Source organism: Natrix helvetica, assembly GCF_964273705.1.
Source record: "Natrix helvetica genome assembly, chromosome: 5".
NCBI lineage: Eukaryota > Metazoa > Chordata > Lepidosauria > Squamata > Natricidae > Natrix > Natrix helvetica.
In genome coordinates, this window is record NC_138551.1 from 21,831,228 (window position 1) to 21,846,935 (window position 15,708).

Below are 15,708 nucleotides of genomic sequence, written 5' to 3' on the forward strand. Positions count from 1 at the left end.
AGTCAGAGGTGGTATTTACTGGTTCTCTGAAATACTCAAAATTTCCACTACCAGTTCTCCAGAACTGCTCAGAACCTGCTGAATACCACCTCTGTTGCAAATGCTCTCATGATTGATTGTGATCTGAATTTCCATAAATGCCTTTGTTTTGGAGAAGGAAGCAACCTCCAATAGAGGGAGGTTTATCATGATCATAACAAACAAACCAAACCAAAACAAACAAACAAACCTGCATATTTCTTTCTATATCAACCTTTTATAGCAAAGGAAGTCAATTGTTGCAAAGATATATTGTAAAGTACAATAGAGTTTTAATTGTACATAGGGTTTGAGCTTCTCATCCAATGCCTTGCTTTTTTAAAATTGAAATTTTGCATTTATGTTATCATATACTTTTTTGTTCTAACACTGTATCATATTCAAGTAGCAATTTATAAATATGTCCTAATAAATAATATTGATTCTGTTATAAATATTTCATTTTTTTAAAAAAAAATATTTCTTAAGGTCCCTCCTTCTTTCTTAAGCTCACTTTTTATTTTCCAAATTATTGCCAAATACATTAACCATGGTAGATTTCTTCCTATATGAAGCTATTTTTGTTGTGTCTTCAATTTATTTATTTTGTCCATACCACATTGGGATATGTAATCCAATCTTTCTTACTGTAATTATCTTTGAAATGAGATATTTTCAAATATCTGGAGGCAGGTATATCATAATTCCAGAATGTAGGACAGATGGAACTAACTAAATGTTTCAGTTATAAGAAGGTAGATTCCACTAGGACTGTAAAAAGTATTACAATCTGAGTAGTTCAATAGTAGTGGTCTCTTTTCTATAGACATGTTCAAGAGAAGCTGGTGGAGGAAGCGGAGATTCAGGTTTTTTTTAGTTAAATGTCTTTTAAATGTTTTAGTGGGTTCCAGGGTGGGGAGGGGTTAGCACGGCCAAGGGAGGGGTTAGTGCCAGGCGAACAGGTGTGGTCGGGAGGGAAGTGAGCGGAGCTGGGGAGGGGAGGGAGAATATTGTTCCATCGGAGGGTCTTTTTATTTCAACGATCGTAGGGAGGGGTGGGTGCAAGGATAAACGAAGACGCTTGAGTCGTTTGGGAGACCGTGGCCGTTGGACACGCCCGGCCATTTGTACCAACCCCCGCACCCTAGGTGGCCAGGAGCTACAGAGCCAGGGCCTGAGGCTGATGTTGTGCAACGTGAGGTCCGTTGTCAATAAGGCCCCCCTCATTAATGATCTGATCTCGGAGGGGGTGCCGGACCTTGCGGGGATAACGGAGACCTGGTTGGGCCACGAGGGGGGTTTACCCCTCGTGGAAATGTGCCCACCAGGATACTGTGCATTCCATCAGCCGCGGGCCCTGGGTAGGGGTGGTGGGGTAGCGGTGATTATACGGGAGGGTCTGGAGCCGAGGGAGTTCACTGTGCCACAGATATCCGGGTGTGAGTCTCTAGGCGTAAAGTGGGGCCCAGGGAGACAGTTGGGCTTGCTGATTGTATACTTGGCTCCCCGCTATGCATCAGCAGCCCTGCCTGAGCTCCTCGAGATGATTGCAGAGATGGCAGTTGAGACCCCCAAGCTATTGGTTATGGGGGATTTCAACCTGCCGTCGACAGGTGAGTCATCCGAGGCGGCTCGGGAGTTCATGGCTTCCATGACAGCCATGGACCTGACCCAAATAATTCAGGGCCCCGGATGGAGGATCTGGTGGCCGCGTGGAACAATGCGGCTGCCGGGGCCTTGGATCAGGTCGCGCCTTTGCGGCCTCTCCTGTGGCAGTGAGCCACCCCGGCCCCTTGGTTTACCGAGGAGCTAAGGGTGATGAAGCGCCGCAAGAGACACCTAGAGAGCAAATGGAGATCTTCATGCTCCGAATCTGACCGAACCCAATTAAGAGCCTATTTACGGACCTCCTTGTGGCATTAAGAGTGGCCAAGCGTCAATATTGCGCCACTCTTATTGCGTCCGCAGATAACCGCCCTGCCGCCCTGTTTTGGGTGACCCGCTCCCTCCTCTCCCAGAGGTCGCGGGAAGCCCCCTTGCAGGGTAGAGCAGAGGAATTTGGGGAATATCTGCAGGACATAATCGCTCAAATCCGTAGCGAGTGGATCCCCCCAGTAGTCCAGGGGGGACGTCGGATGCAAGTCTTGATGGACCATTCTGGGAGGAGTTTGACTCTGTGGCTGCCGATGATATGGACAGGTTGCGTGGGCGACTGCGAGCCACCACATGTTTACTGGACCCGTGTCCCTCCCAGCTTATACTGGCATCCTGGGAGGTTACACGAGGCTGGCTCCAGGAGTTAGTCAATGCTTCTTTGAGAGAGGGGTTCCTGCCGGCCGCCTTGAAAGAGGCGGTGGTGAGGCCCCTACTCAAGAAGCCTTCCCTGGACCCAGCTATGTTAACCAACTATCGTCCTGTTTCCAACCTTTGCTTTTTGGCAAAGGTTGTAGAGAGTGTGGTGGCACAACAGTTCCCACACCACTTGGAGGAAATTGATTATCTAGACCCGCGCCAGTCCGGTTTCCGGCCCGGGCACAGCACGGAGACAGCCTTGGTCGCATTGGTGGATGATCTCTGGAGGGCCAAGGATGGGGGTTGCTCCTCCATCCTGGTCCTATTAAATCTCTCAGCGGCTTTTGATACCATCGACCATGGTATCCTATTGCGTCGTCTGGAGGGGCTGTGGGTGAGGGGCACCGTCTTGCGGTGGTTCTCCTCCTACCTCTCTGGCCGGATGCAATGCGTGCTGGCAGGGGAGCAGAGGTCGACCCTGAGGCCACTCACTTGTGGGGTGCCACAGGGGTCGGTCCTCTCGCCATTCCTGTTCAACACGTATATGAAGCCACTGGGTGAGATCATTCTTGGTTTTGGGGTTGAGTATCATCTGTACGCTGATGATACTCAGCTGTACATCTCTACCCCGAACCACCCCAACGAGGCCGTCGAAGTGATGTCCCGGTGCCTGGACGCCGTCCGGGTCTGGATGGGAAGCAACAGGCTCAAACTCAACCCCTCCAATACAGAGTAGCTGTGGTTACCGGCGCCCCGGTTCAACCAATGGGTTCCATCTCTGGCCGTTGAGGGCGAACAACTGGCCCCCGTGGAACGGGCGCACAATTTGGGCGTCCTCCTGGATGCTCGGCTGTCGATGGACGACCATGTGACAGCCGTGGCAAGGGGGGGCGTTCCACCAGGTTCGCCTGGTGCGCCAATTGCGCCCCATATTGGACCGGGACACCCTTCGCACAGTCACCCATGCGCTTCTGACATCCCGCCTGGACTATTGCAATGCTCTCTACATGGGGCTCCCCTTGAGATGCACCTGAAGGCTGCAGCTGGTCCAGAATGCGGCTGCGTGGGTAATCATGGGATGTACTAGATACTCCCATATAATAATAATAATAATAATAATAATAATAATAATAATAATAATAATAATAATAATAATAATAATAATAATAATAATAATAATAATAATAATAATAATAATAATAATAATAATAATAATAATAATAATAATAATAAAATAAAAATAAAAATAAAAAAAAATTGATTTCTTAGCCGTACCCTCTCCCGAAGGACTCGGGGCGGCGTACAATAAAACACATAAGAACAGTATGGACAATACACAAATAAAATAAACGAATACATGTACATGGAGGAGGTAGGAAGATGAATAAAAAACAGTTAAAACACCTCTCCTGCGCGAGCTGCACTGGCTACCTGTGGCTTTTCGGGTGCGTTTCAAGGTGTTGGTTATCACCTTTAAAGCGCTCCATGGCACAGGACCTAGCTACCTGCAGGATCGCATCCTACCCCACACATCCCTGCGACCCATTCGCTCTCACAGGGAGGGACTCCTCTGGGTGCCGTCCACTAGGCAATGCCAGCGGGCGGCACCCAGGAGTAGGGCCTTCTCTGTGATGGGCCCGACCCTCTGGAATGACCTCCCCCCCGACATCAGAACTACTATCGATCTCCGCTCCTTCCGCAAGAAACTCAAGACCCACCTGTTCCAATTAGCTGGCCTGGCCCAACCATAGTTTCAATTTTCAATCCTCCTGACCGGCATTTTAAATTTTAAGGGGTTGTTCTTTTAACCTGTTTTAATTTTTTATTATCACTGTACAGACCCTATATTTAATTTGTTTTTAATAAGGGGTATGTAATATTATTGTATATATGGTTTTAGCTTTTATCTGTACACCGCCTCGAGTCCCCTCGGGGAGAGGGGGCGGTCTATAAATTCAATAAATGAAATGAATAAATGAATGAATGGGAATCTTTTAACATGAATATTGTGATCCAGGTTCCTGCATTGATCAGAATGGATCTCATGTACATACAGTAAGTGGTCATGTCCAACTCTAAGCTTATATGTAACTTTACATGTTTGGAAAAAAGTCTACTATTAGCAGAAATTATGAAGAGGAAATGTCCAGCTGATTAGTCTAATATTCTTCATTGAATGGAAATTGTATTGAGCAATATTGCAACAGTAAGCAAAGATGAACATCTGATGCTCAAGAAGACAAAAATTAGAGGAACTGTGATGTATATTGGCATATAAACCAAAGTAATGTAGATTAATTTCCCAGCAATAAAAAGCTTCAAGAGTTAGCAAAACCTAGGTACATGTATGATATTGAAAGATTAGGGCCCCTCTTGGAGACTAAGCTCTTTGTAGTGAAGAAGAGGCAGCTAGCTACAGATGAAATAATAATTTAGTTCAATGACAACTGTCTTGGCATGATCATATCCCAGCTTGTTATGAGTCTATTACATTAGAAGTGATCCTCAAATTTTCCTAGGGAATAACTAGACCATAATTCACATTTTAAAAATATTGTTTACTGGTATAGATTAGGCTTTTTACTTCAGATGCCTTTTCAAAAGGAAGAAAAAAAAAGGTGAAATATAAGTTTCTTGATATATCTTCTAATCCATTTCAGGCATCAGAAAAAAACAACACTGTTACAAACAAATGGCTCCTTTTCTACTTAAGAGATCTACTGTGGCTCCCTGTTATTGCTGGAATTTGAGTCTAGGGATTTTGCTTCAAAATAATTTCACTGGAGGAAAGTCAATAAATCAAATGTTTTAGCAGAGCATTTTTTTTCTTGAAAACTGAAGACAGAGAAAATCATAGACATCATAGACAGTCAAATTCAATATTCATAACATTATACATAACCACGACTGGAAATGTTGATACCATGCAACAAAACTGTCAAAGAGTCGACAACAAGATGTTTTACCTGCTGACTCATGAGAAAACAATCTCTTGGCTATCACAACACATTTGCAAAAGAAGCTGGGGGAAAAAACCTTGAAATTCTCACTGTTTGAAATCCCTGGGAATAGGTGGCAATTTCTGTGTCAAGCATGTATAATAAGTATTAAAAATTAAAGATAAAACTAATAAGAAATGGAAGAAGAAGAACAAACATTGCAAAGCAAATTCTTGTAATCCCAGTCAAGGTTTAGGTTTCTGTCAGAAGAAAATAAATACTCTAAAAGCATTTGATTTCTAAGAAAGAAACATTACTCTTCATTTCATACCAACTTTATCAATTGTAAATAGTTTCCCTAGCCTTGTACGCTAATCCCATTGAAACCAGCCAGCAGGCATTTATCATTTAAGTCCAAAACCCAAATATTGGTATGATGCTATTAGTGCTGGGATAAAATTATGTCTTGGCTAGAATATGCTAATTTATCATCTGATCTTAAAATGTGTCTCATTTGGAATATCTCTACATGACAGACTGTAACTCGCTCAAATGGTTCATATAGAAGAATAATTAATGGTATTACCCATGGGAATTAAGATTTAACAAAAATGCTTTTTGGATTTTTCAGGCACCCATCAAGGTCTTAAGTTGTGACAAATTGCATTTGGTTTTCAAATATTAGACCATTTCCTCTTCAATTTAACACAGCTCTTGCTGTATTGACCTAACATCTTGGCAGTATAGAGATAGACCAATCTTCCGGTCATATTTAAACTAGGAAGGAAGGGAAGAGGGCAGAGAAAGAAAGAAAAAATATTTCAAGTAATATTTGTTGTCCAATAAATAGGGATGTCAATTCCTCTCTATGGAACTGAACACAATGAAAAGAACACAATTTGGAGGAAGTGGAAAATAACTGGAAAAAAATATGTCATGGAGATTCTCAGTCATTCAGGTCACGGTTGTCCCAAAGGTGCATTTTTTAAAGAGGCAACTGGGATTTTTGGTTTTTCTTTGAAGACATTTCACTTCTCATCCAAGAAGTTTCTTCAGTTGCCTCTCGAAAAAAGCACCTTTGGGACAACTGGAAAAACAATTATTTCCAAGAACTCAGAGATACATGAACATAGACTTAAAAGCAGATAATGCCAGAACTGTGTGATTGAGTTAGAACAGAAAAGCTGCCAAGACACAGTGGTGCCAAAGCCAATTTTAAGTAAAAGAAAACCCATGTCTATGATGGGAAACGTTCAAAATAAGAACAGAAGAGCAAAAGATTTATATTAGTCACTGAGTCTAACATGCATTGAATGCATTTTTTTAAAAAAAAAATAAGTTGAATGCAGAATGAATGCTAAACAGAATATGGTAGACACAGCAGAAATAAACCCTAAGAGGGAGGGTGGTGGACAAAAGAAGAAATTTAGTAAAGGTTACACCTGTCAGGCCCAAGTGCAGAGACAACACTGCAAAGTCCAATCAAATGCAATTCTTTATTTGCTTACACTTAATGGACAGAATCTTGCCAGATAAAAGCTAGTATCTAAACTACTAGATACAGCCTGAGATATTCTAGTGTCTAGCTACCCTGAACCTTTTCTGCCTCCCCTGTTCAGCTCAGAACTGCACAGTTTGTTCATCTAGTCCTCTCTCTGGGAAAGTTCTGTGTTCCAAAAATCTTCTCTACTGCTTCTCCCCATACATGACAACAACTTTATCTTTTTGTAAAGCTATCCTGTCTGCATTTCCAAAACCAAAAACACACAAGCAGTTTTAGACATGCCTTGCTTTGCCTATGTAATTCATAGCTTCTTGAATTGCAACCAATTGACTTTTGGGTCACAGTGTTGATTACCACTTACAAAGTCTTTCACAGCTAGGACCATGTTTCATCAGTGAGATCCTACCTCTAGCTCTTTCCTTCATCACTGTGTGATGAAACGGGGTAGAATGGACATGTTTTGGGTGTCAACAATTAAGCAATGCCATTTAATGAGACCCAGGAAGTGTGGTTTCTTTATCATAGCACCTGCCCTTTGCAATAATATACTCCTAGGGATCCAAAAGGGTCCTACCCCAATAATGTTCCAGGGATATTGAAAACACAGTTATTCTCCCAGGCCTTGGGGCAAGTTGATGGTTCAGAATTATTGTTGTTTATATGTGTGCTTTGGGAATTCTTTTTTTCTGCTATACTGTTTTTGCTTTTTAATTGTAAACTGCCAGAGTCATTAGGAGTCAGGGGGCCTCTACATTGATTAGTTAAATTAAATTAAATTAATGTTCCATTGCTTCATGCAGTGCTTTGTTTCAGTGGCTCTTGATGACCTCTTCTGATCATTACTTTGGAAAATAAGTAACACATTTTCCACCAGACTGAATCAGGAAGTGCATGGAAATTGAAAGGTAGCCTTTAAAACAGCAGAGGAGATTCTTTTAAAAAGTCAACACCATCTTTCCTGTCTGAGAGCATTGGAAAACCTGACTAAATTTGAGATGTCCATGCTTAAACATAGTGTCATCCATCCATCCATCCATCCATCCATCCATCCATCCATCCATCCATCTACCCATCCATGCATACATACATACATACCGGTACATATATTCATTTACATAGGCATAAGAACAAATGACTGACTTAAAATGTAATAGTGAAATAATCTTAATAGGGATGCAGTGACTCAGTGGCTAAGATGCTGAGCTTGTCGATCAGAAAGGTTGGCAGTTCTGCGGTTCGACTCCCTAGCACCACTTAATGGAGTGAGCTCCCATTACTTGTCCCAGCTTCTACCAACCTAGCAGTTCGAAAGCAGGTAAAAATGCAAGTAGAAAAATAGGGACCACCTTTGGTGGGAAGGTAACAGAGTTCTGTGCACCTTGAGTGTTTAGTCATGCCGGCCACATGACCATGGAGACGTCTTCGGACAGCGCTGGCTCTTCGGCTTTGAAACAGAGATGAGCACTGCCCCCTAGAGTCGAGAATGCCTAGCACATATGTGCAAGGGGAACCTTTACCTTTATCTTATTGAAACAATCTTAGGAAATGCTTTTGTACAGCAAGAATGACAATTTCTCAAACTATAGTACCTAAACCAAACCAGGATTCTGGGTACTGTACAGTACTGAGGTTTTTGTAAAAATGCAACATAACATTTGTTGAGAGAGTCATCACTCTTTCTTTGTGAACCCTTACTGCCTGAGCTAGAAATTTTGATGCTAAGAAGTGAAGAGCTAACACTAGCAATAGGGAGAATGTAAGCATCACAACAAAAAGGAATGACACCAGTTGTTCCTGTTCTGGCAAAATTTCGCTGTCAAGTAGGAAGGCGATTTTTTTTAAAACCAAATCTTATGGCCTGAGAATTGAGCACCTTGTTTAAGAGAGTCAATCCTGAAACAAAACTCAAAACAGAAAAGATCTGGAACCAATCAGAGCCTAGGAATATAGTCTATATCCTAATTTGAATCAAGAGTTAACAATTCCCCTCCCCCATTTATGTGTGGCCCTATATCAAGATGCACTATAGATGTATTTATAAACATATACATTCTTGCATACTGCCCACACAGAGAGATAAATAGAGACACATATTAATCCAAGAAACAGTGTTTTCCTCTCTTTCTTGGAAAAACTGTGAAAAATGAATATAATCTCTTGCCATAATATTTTGTAGTATGCCTGCATAGTTTCTGCTGTTTCTAAGTACTGCAATAACTGTGAGCTGGCTCATTTTCTCTGTGCCTGCCTTTTCAGCTGCTGCTCTGCCATTAAAGTGGAAAGCTGAATGATTGCTACCTTGCCCTACTTCTTGCCATCTGTTGCATATACTTGGCACAAATATAGCCACATGAAAGTATAGCAATAACGAAATGCATAGGATTTACCCCTGGTATTTTTTTCTTATTTTCAAATGTGTGCTTCATTCTATTGTGCAGTTTTACGAGACCGTAGATTTTGAGGCCAAGAGAATTTGTGAATCTGAAAAAGACTTAGAAAAAAAGAAAAGAAATGAAATGAAATTATTTAGGAACAGCTTTTCGTTCCCAAGCATACACAAGATGTCAAGTAGATTTAATGGAGAGAATTAGGTAGTCATATATAGAAAGAAGTTCTACATCTAATGTCAGACAGGAAACGTGCATCTCAGCCCCAGAGTTCAAACTCTAGTTTCCATGCTTTTTCTTTTCAAAATGCTAAATTTCTGGCTGTCATTTACCTGGCAATATGAATCCCCTGCAATATGATTTTATGAAAGTGGCCTTCTCTGGTAGGAGATTCAGGAATACATGTCCTAGCAGCTTCAATCCATTCACAAATTTTATATTTTTATAGTGTTTTCAGAACTCCCAATATGCTCTCTACATGGGGCTTCCCTTGAGATGCACTCGGAGACTACAGTTGGTCCAGAACGCGGCCGCGCGGGTGATTATGGGGAGGACCAGATACTCCCCTGTAACACCTCTCCTGCGCGAGCTGCACTGGCTGCCTGTGGTCTACCGAGTGCGTTTCAAGGTTTTGATTATGATCTTTAAAGCGCTCCATGGCACAGGGCCTAGTTATATGCAGGATCGCATCCTGCCCCACACATCCCTACGACCAATTCGCTCACACAGAGAGGGACTTCTCCGGGTGCCATCCGCCAAACAGTGTCGGGGGGCGACACCCAGGAGCAGAGCCTTCTCTGTGATGGGCCCAGCCCTATGGAATGACCTCCCCCGTGACATCAGGATTACTTCCGATCTCCGCTCCTTCCGTGTACAGCTGAAGACCCACCTCTTTCAATTATCCGGCCTGGCTCAATCGCAATCGTAATTTTCCCATTCCTCCAAACTGTTTTTTAAATTGTTCTTAAATATTAATTTTATTGGGTTTTTACAATTGGGGTATTTTAAAGTAGATTTTTAACTGTCTATTGATGTAATTTGTTTCCTCCTCCGTGTATATGTATATGTGTTGTGTATGTGTGTACGTTTGGTGTTGTTATGTATTTTATGTTATATGCTCCATTGTACGCCGCCCCGAGTCCTACTTGGAAAGGGAGCGGCTAATAAATCCAAATTTATTATTATTATTATATTCAGATGTTGGCTCAGATTTTTCTAAGTCTCTCCAGCTAGCCAAAGGTTATCCTCTGCTTCCTTCAGAACTGAACTAGTTTACAAGGATCACTTCAAATGGAGACTCTCTACCTCCGCTCCTTATTTTGGAAATATAAATATAAATATATAAAACTTATATTTGTAAAATAGTCTACAAAAAGCTAGAGTAGAAAATCAGGACTGGAAGAATATGCCAAAGCCTTCTAGTCATAGCATATGTATAACAACATAGACCAGTGATGGTGAACCTTTTTGGCTCTGGTTGCCCAAAATGGAACATGCGTGCACGAGCCAGAGAGCCGGAAGCCTGGTGCGTATGTGCATGCCGGTCAGCTGGTCTTTGGATTTTGACATGTACATTCACACTGGCCAGCTGATATTCACACGGAGCACCAGAAACCCAAACACCAGCTGGCTGGTGCACGCTTGCCTGGTTTTGGCCATTTTGGGGGGCATTTTCAGGCCATTTTTGGGACCATTTTTGGATCTGTATTTTGGGCATTTTCAGGCCGTTATCCAGTGCTCTAGCATCAACGAAGAACAGCTGGCAATGGCACGAATGCCCACAGAATGGGCTCTGTGTGCCACTTCTGGCACACATGCCATAGGTTTACCATCATGGACATAGACAAAGCTGGATCAGACTCCTGGTCCATTTAGTCCAACAGTTTGCTATCACAGTGGCCAACGAACTGCACAAAGAAGCCCAGTAGTTTTTCAATACATTGTCTTCAGCAGGGACGTGCAGTCAGGGGAGGCAGGGGAGGCAGAGCCGCACCACTCTCATCATGAAAATTTAAAAAAAAGGGAAAAGGGAAAAGAGAAAAGAGAAAAGGCGCTGAGGAGGCTTCTGCACACGTGGTCGGGAATGGGAGCACTCCTTGGTCCCCTTCATGTTGACTCAGGAGTCAGGAAGGAGGGGAATGGGACCACGTGTGCAGGAGGCTCCTCTAGCCTCAGCCTCCCTCCTGCACACGTCCCATTCCCCACCTTCCTAAGTCAACATGAAGGGGACCGTGGAGTGTGAGCCGCGGTCCCGCGGAGCGTGAGCCACCATCCCGCAGAGCGCGCTCCGTGGTCCCCTTCATGTTGACTTAGGAAGACGGGGAATGGGACGTTCACAGGAGGGAGGCTGGAGGGAGGGATCGCGGAGGAGGGATCGCGCAGCGTGAGCCACGGTGACACGGAGCGCGCTCCGCGGTCCCCTTCATGTTGACTCAGGAGTCAGGAAGGAGAATTGTCACATTCAACTAAAATATTAAAAGTATTATTTGTATTTAAGTAAATATTTGAAGTGGAAATATCTTAAGTCCTTTTATTTTCATTTGATATTCAGTAGGGGTGTTTCAATGTAATATTATAGCATGATTCTGCTCTATTTGTTGGCTGACCAGCTAACATAAGATAAATATTAGGACTCTATTCTAAATCCAAACAAATGCCATGTTTTGGATTCAATCAATGTAATTTAAAATAAATTATAATGTACACAATGTGGAGCTGGCTATAAGATTGGAAGTCATGGGGATCAATGCCTATAAGGTTTGATGACATGAGATTGCCTCTGAAGACCAGTGACGTGTGGTGAGCTTTACGGCTGGTGAGGCTGGTGACGTCATCAGCGTGAGCGGTCCCCTTCATGTTGACTCAGGAAGGAGGGGAATGGGACCACGTCAGCCTCCCTCCTGCGCACGTCCCATTCCCCGCCTTCCTAAGTCAACATGAAGGGGACCGCGGAGCGTGCTCCAAGGGACAGCGGCTCACGCTCCCCTTCCAACTCTGCTATTGTATTGTATTGTATTGTATTGTATTGTATTGTATTGTATTGTATTGCATTGCATTGCATTGCATTGCATTGCATTGTATTGTATTACAAAATAAAAGAATAAAAAAGTTGCAGAAATTTTTCTAAGAACAGTACTAGTGGCTTGAATGCATTATTATATAAAAGGAAAGGAGATGACAGCAGATGAGAGGAAAAAGGAAAAAGGAAACAAAAGGAAAGGAAAGGAAAAGTCTCAACTCACATTTTTCCAGCTTTTAACACAGCTATCCTTTGAAATTCCACTTTTGTCTATTTTCCAATTCTTAGCTCAAAATTGTATGTAAGGCATGTATATTTGCATAAAAATGTGCATATCTTCAGAGACATTGTGCATTTAAAAAAGACAGAGTTAGATTCATTTTAATAAAAAAGCTCATAGATTAATGTTGGAATGGACAAAACATGCTTATGACTAAATATATTTAAAACAAATGCTGATGAAATGACCAGTCAAAGTGTTCTGTTCCATTTCCCAATATATTATATTTCCTGCTTTATTTTTCTCTTCGTATTTTAAACTTCTGAATGAATTTTAGTCTGAGATAAATTGGCAAAAAACCAATCACTTCTGAAATTAAACATTGCAGAACTAGAATTTTCATGATAGATATCAACTATCTATTATGAACAGTCAAGGGTTGGCATAAAGTCAAGAAATGTTCAAGGAATGACAGCTTGTGTAATATATGCAGTCCTATATTAAGGCAATTTATTTGATTATTCACTTTTGTTCCGAAGATAGTGGCAGTTTTTAGAGCTGTGTATAAATGATCCTTACTCTATATTCTTGTGGGATGCAGTGGCTCAGTGGCTAAGGCACTCAGTTTATCTATCAGAAAGGATAGGAACCATCTTTGGTGGGAAGGTAACAGTGTTCCATGCAACTTCGGTGTTTAGTCATGCTGGCCACGTGACCATGGAGACATCTTCAGACAGTGCTAGCTCTTTGGCTTTGAAATGGAGATGAGTACGAACCCCTACAGTCGAGAACGACGGGCACATATATGCAAGGGAAACCTTTACCTTTACTCTATATTCTGAAAGAGAGACTAGAAATACTAATGTCATTCAACTATTTTCCCACAGAATGTTGAGTAGGACTCTGTCTAATCACTATATTTAGAAATTCATATTTACATGCAGTAACAAAGTTTCCATGTTTGGCAGCAACTGAGAGATTAGCTAAACAACCAGAGAGAGATGTAGGATAGCTAGAATAGAAACAAAAGGTAATTCCCCATTGCCCAGGATTAAAAGGTTTAACGCTAAAGGTTTAAGTGTCCATCTCGTCTCCTTTTTTTAACCATAGTGACCACATTCAAGTCTGCAGATGGTACAAGTATAAAATCATCTTTAGAGCAATAATGAATAAAGGAAATATTTTAAAGAAATATAATATAGTTAATATCTGTGAAATAGATAGCTGAACCAAATAATAGGAGACCTATATCTGAATACATGAACTAGCAATTAATAATAGCAAAGAGGCAATTAATGAAAGAGAGAAAATCTAAGCTGTGATTTAAATCTGCACAATTGAACAAAGCAGAATAGAAAAGAATAAAATCCCTTATGTTGGTTGGAGAATTATGGGAATTGAAGTCTACAGATCTTAAAGTTTGGAAAACACTGGACAAATTGAGTTTTGTGGTCTTTTCTAAGTTCATAGGGCTATATGTCTATACTTTCTCTGTCAAATGTGTCTTACTAATTTCAATTCCAATTCTTTCTTAGGTGTCAAGTACTGGGGGCATCAGGAGATGCAGCCAGTTCAAATGAATTTAAATATTTATTTTAAGCTTAAGCTCCCTACATGAATTTGATCAACTAACAGTCAAGGGAAATGTGTTGGGGAGAAGAAAGGCATTCAAGGTTGGCTGGATTTAGATATCTTGTGGGCACACAGGGAGTTGTGACTTATGACATGTTTGACTCCTCCCTCAGGCTTAGCCTAGTTATATCCTACAATCCATTCTTATTTCCAGGCCTAACCAGGAAATCTACTCCTATAATGTTTACTATCAAAACTGTCAGAAAAAGAAAAAGAAAAAAAAACCCTCATTTACCTTGTCCTAGCCTGAATCCCACTTCCTCACCTCTCATTGAAAGAATTGATGGCTTTATCAGATATATAACTTCTAGAGTCACCAACTAGTCTACAGCTCCTTCATACAAACTCCTTCATACAGCAGTTTACTAGAATTAATGAATGTTTTCAGACCTACGGTCATTTAAATATTATGAGGCATGAATAAGGAAATGTTAATAAAATAAGTACGAAAGATAGATATGGGAAAGATGCATGTTTTTCTATCATGGAATTCACGGTTGGCCCAGCCAATCCCACAGGTTTTCCATTGTTTGGTAACATAGGTAAAAATGTTCCATCTCTTCCCCTTTAACTTATCTTTGCTTATTATTGTGTGTAAAGTGGTTGACTGTCAAACAAGTTTTTTTTTAAATCTCAGTGTGGATTCTGGTGGGACCCAAAATTATTCTAGAAACTAAATATATTACAGAAAGAAAGCATCATGCTTCGTGACAGGAAAGCTTGCTATTCATCCTTCATTTTTTCCCTTTCTCTCTCTTTCCCTCTGTAGATATTGTTTGCTTGGGTAATGGATAGGCACACACAGGCTTAACGGTAACAACAGCTCTTTATTAAGTACAAGTGAGAACAATCCAGCAAAGGTTGAGTCTGACAGCAGCCCTTTTATAGGCAGCTGTCAGACCCTTCAACCAATAGGATTAAACCTATGTTCCCACTGGAACAGAAGACCTTGGTGGAAACCGCTGTAGTTAGAACAAGTATCTAACAGATATGGCAGGAATAGATACCAAAAACACATTCCCTGTCCCCGTACTGCCTCTCTCCATTTTCATTCTCCCTATTTCCATTCCTTTGCAATCCATTCCTTCATCTATTTTTTTCCTTAACTAAGTTCTTAGATGTGTTTGCTGCTCCAGTGCAGGAAAGCATTTGATTCATGAAACTGTAGACAGTTGAGAAAAATTACAAATTTCATTGCATCAGTATTGCCATGAATCAGAAGCCAATAAACCTCACTCTAGAAAAAGATAAAGATTGACTTTCAGATACTGAAGCAAAAAACCCAAGGTTATGAGTAACAGACCTCCGTCGTTCTATAATTCCCACTTTTAGGTTGTCATTATCAGCCCTTCAGGCAGAAGTGGTGAAAAACAATGTATAAAATAGAAGTATTTTTTTTTCCGTTTTCTTAAGCACCATTGGCTTTTTGATAGCTCTGAACTACCCGGGAATGACTTTTCATAGATCACTTTTTATTTAAAGGAAAAGATAAAGATTCCCCTCACATATATGTGCTAGTCATTCTAGGGGGCGGTGCTCATCTTCATTTAAAAGCCGAAGAGCCAGCGCTGTCCGAAGATGTCTCTGTGGTCATGTGGCCAGCATGACTAAATGCCGAAGGCGCATGGAACACTGTTACCTTCCCACCAAAGGTGGTTCCTATTTTTCTACTTGCATTTTTACATGCTTTCGAACTG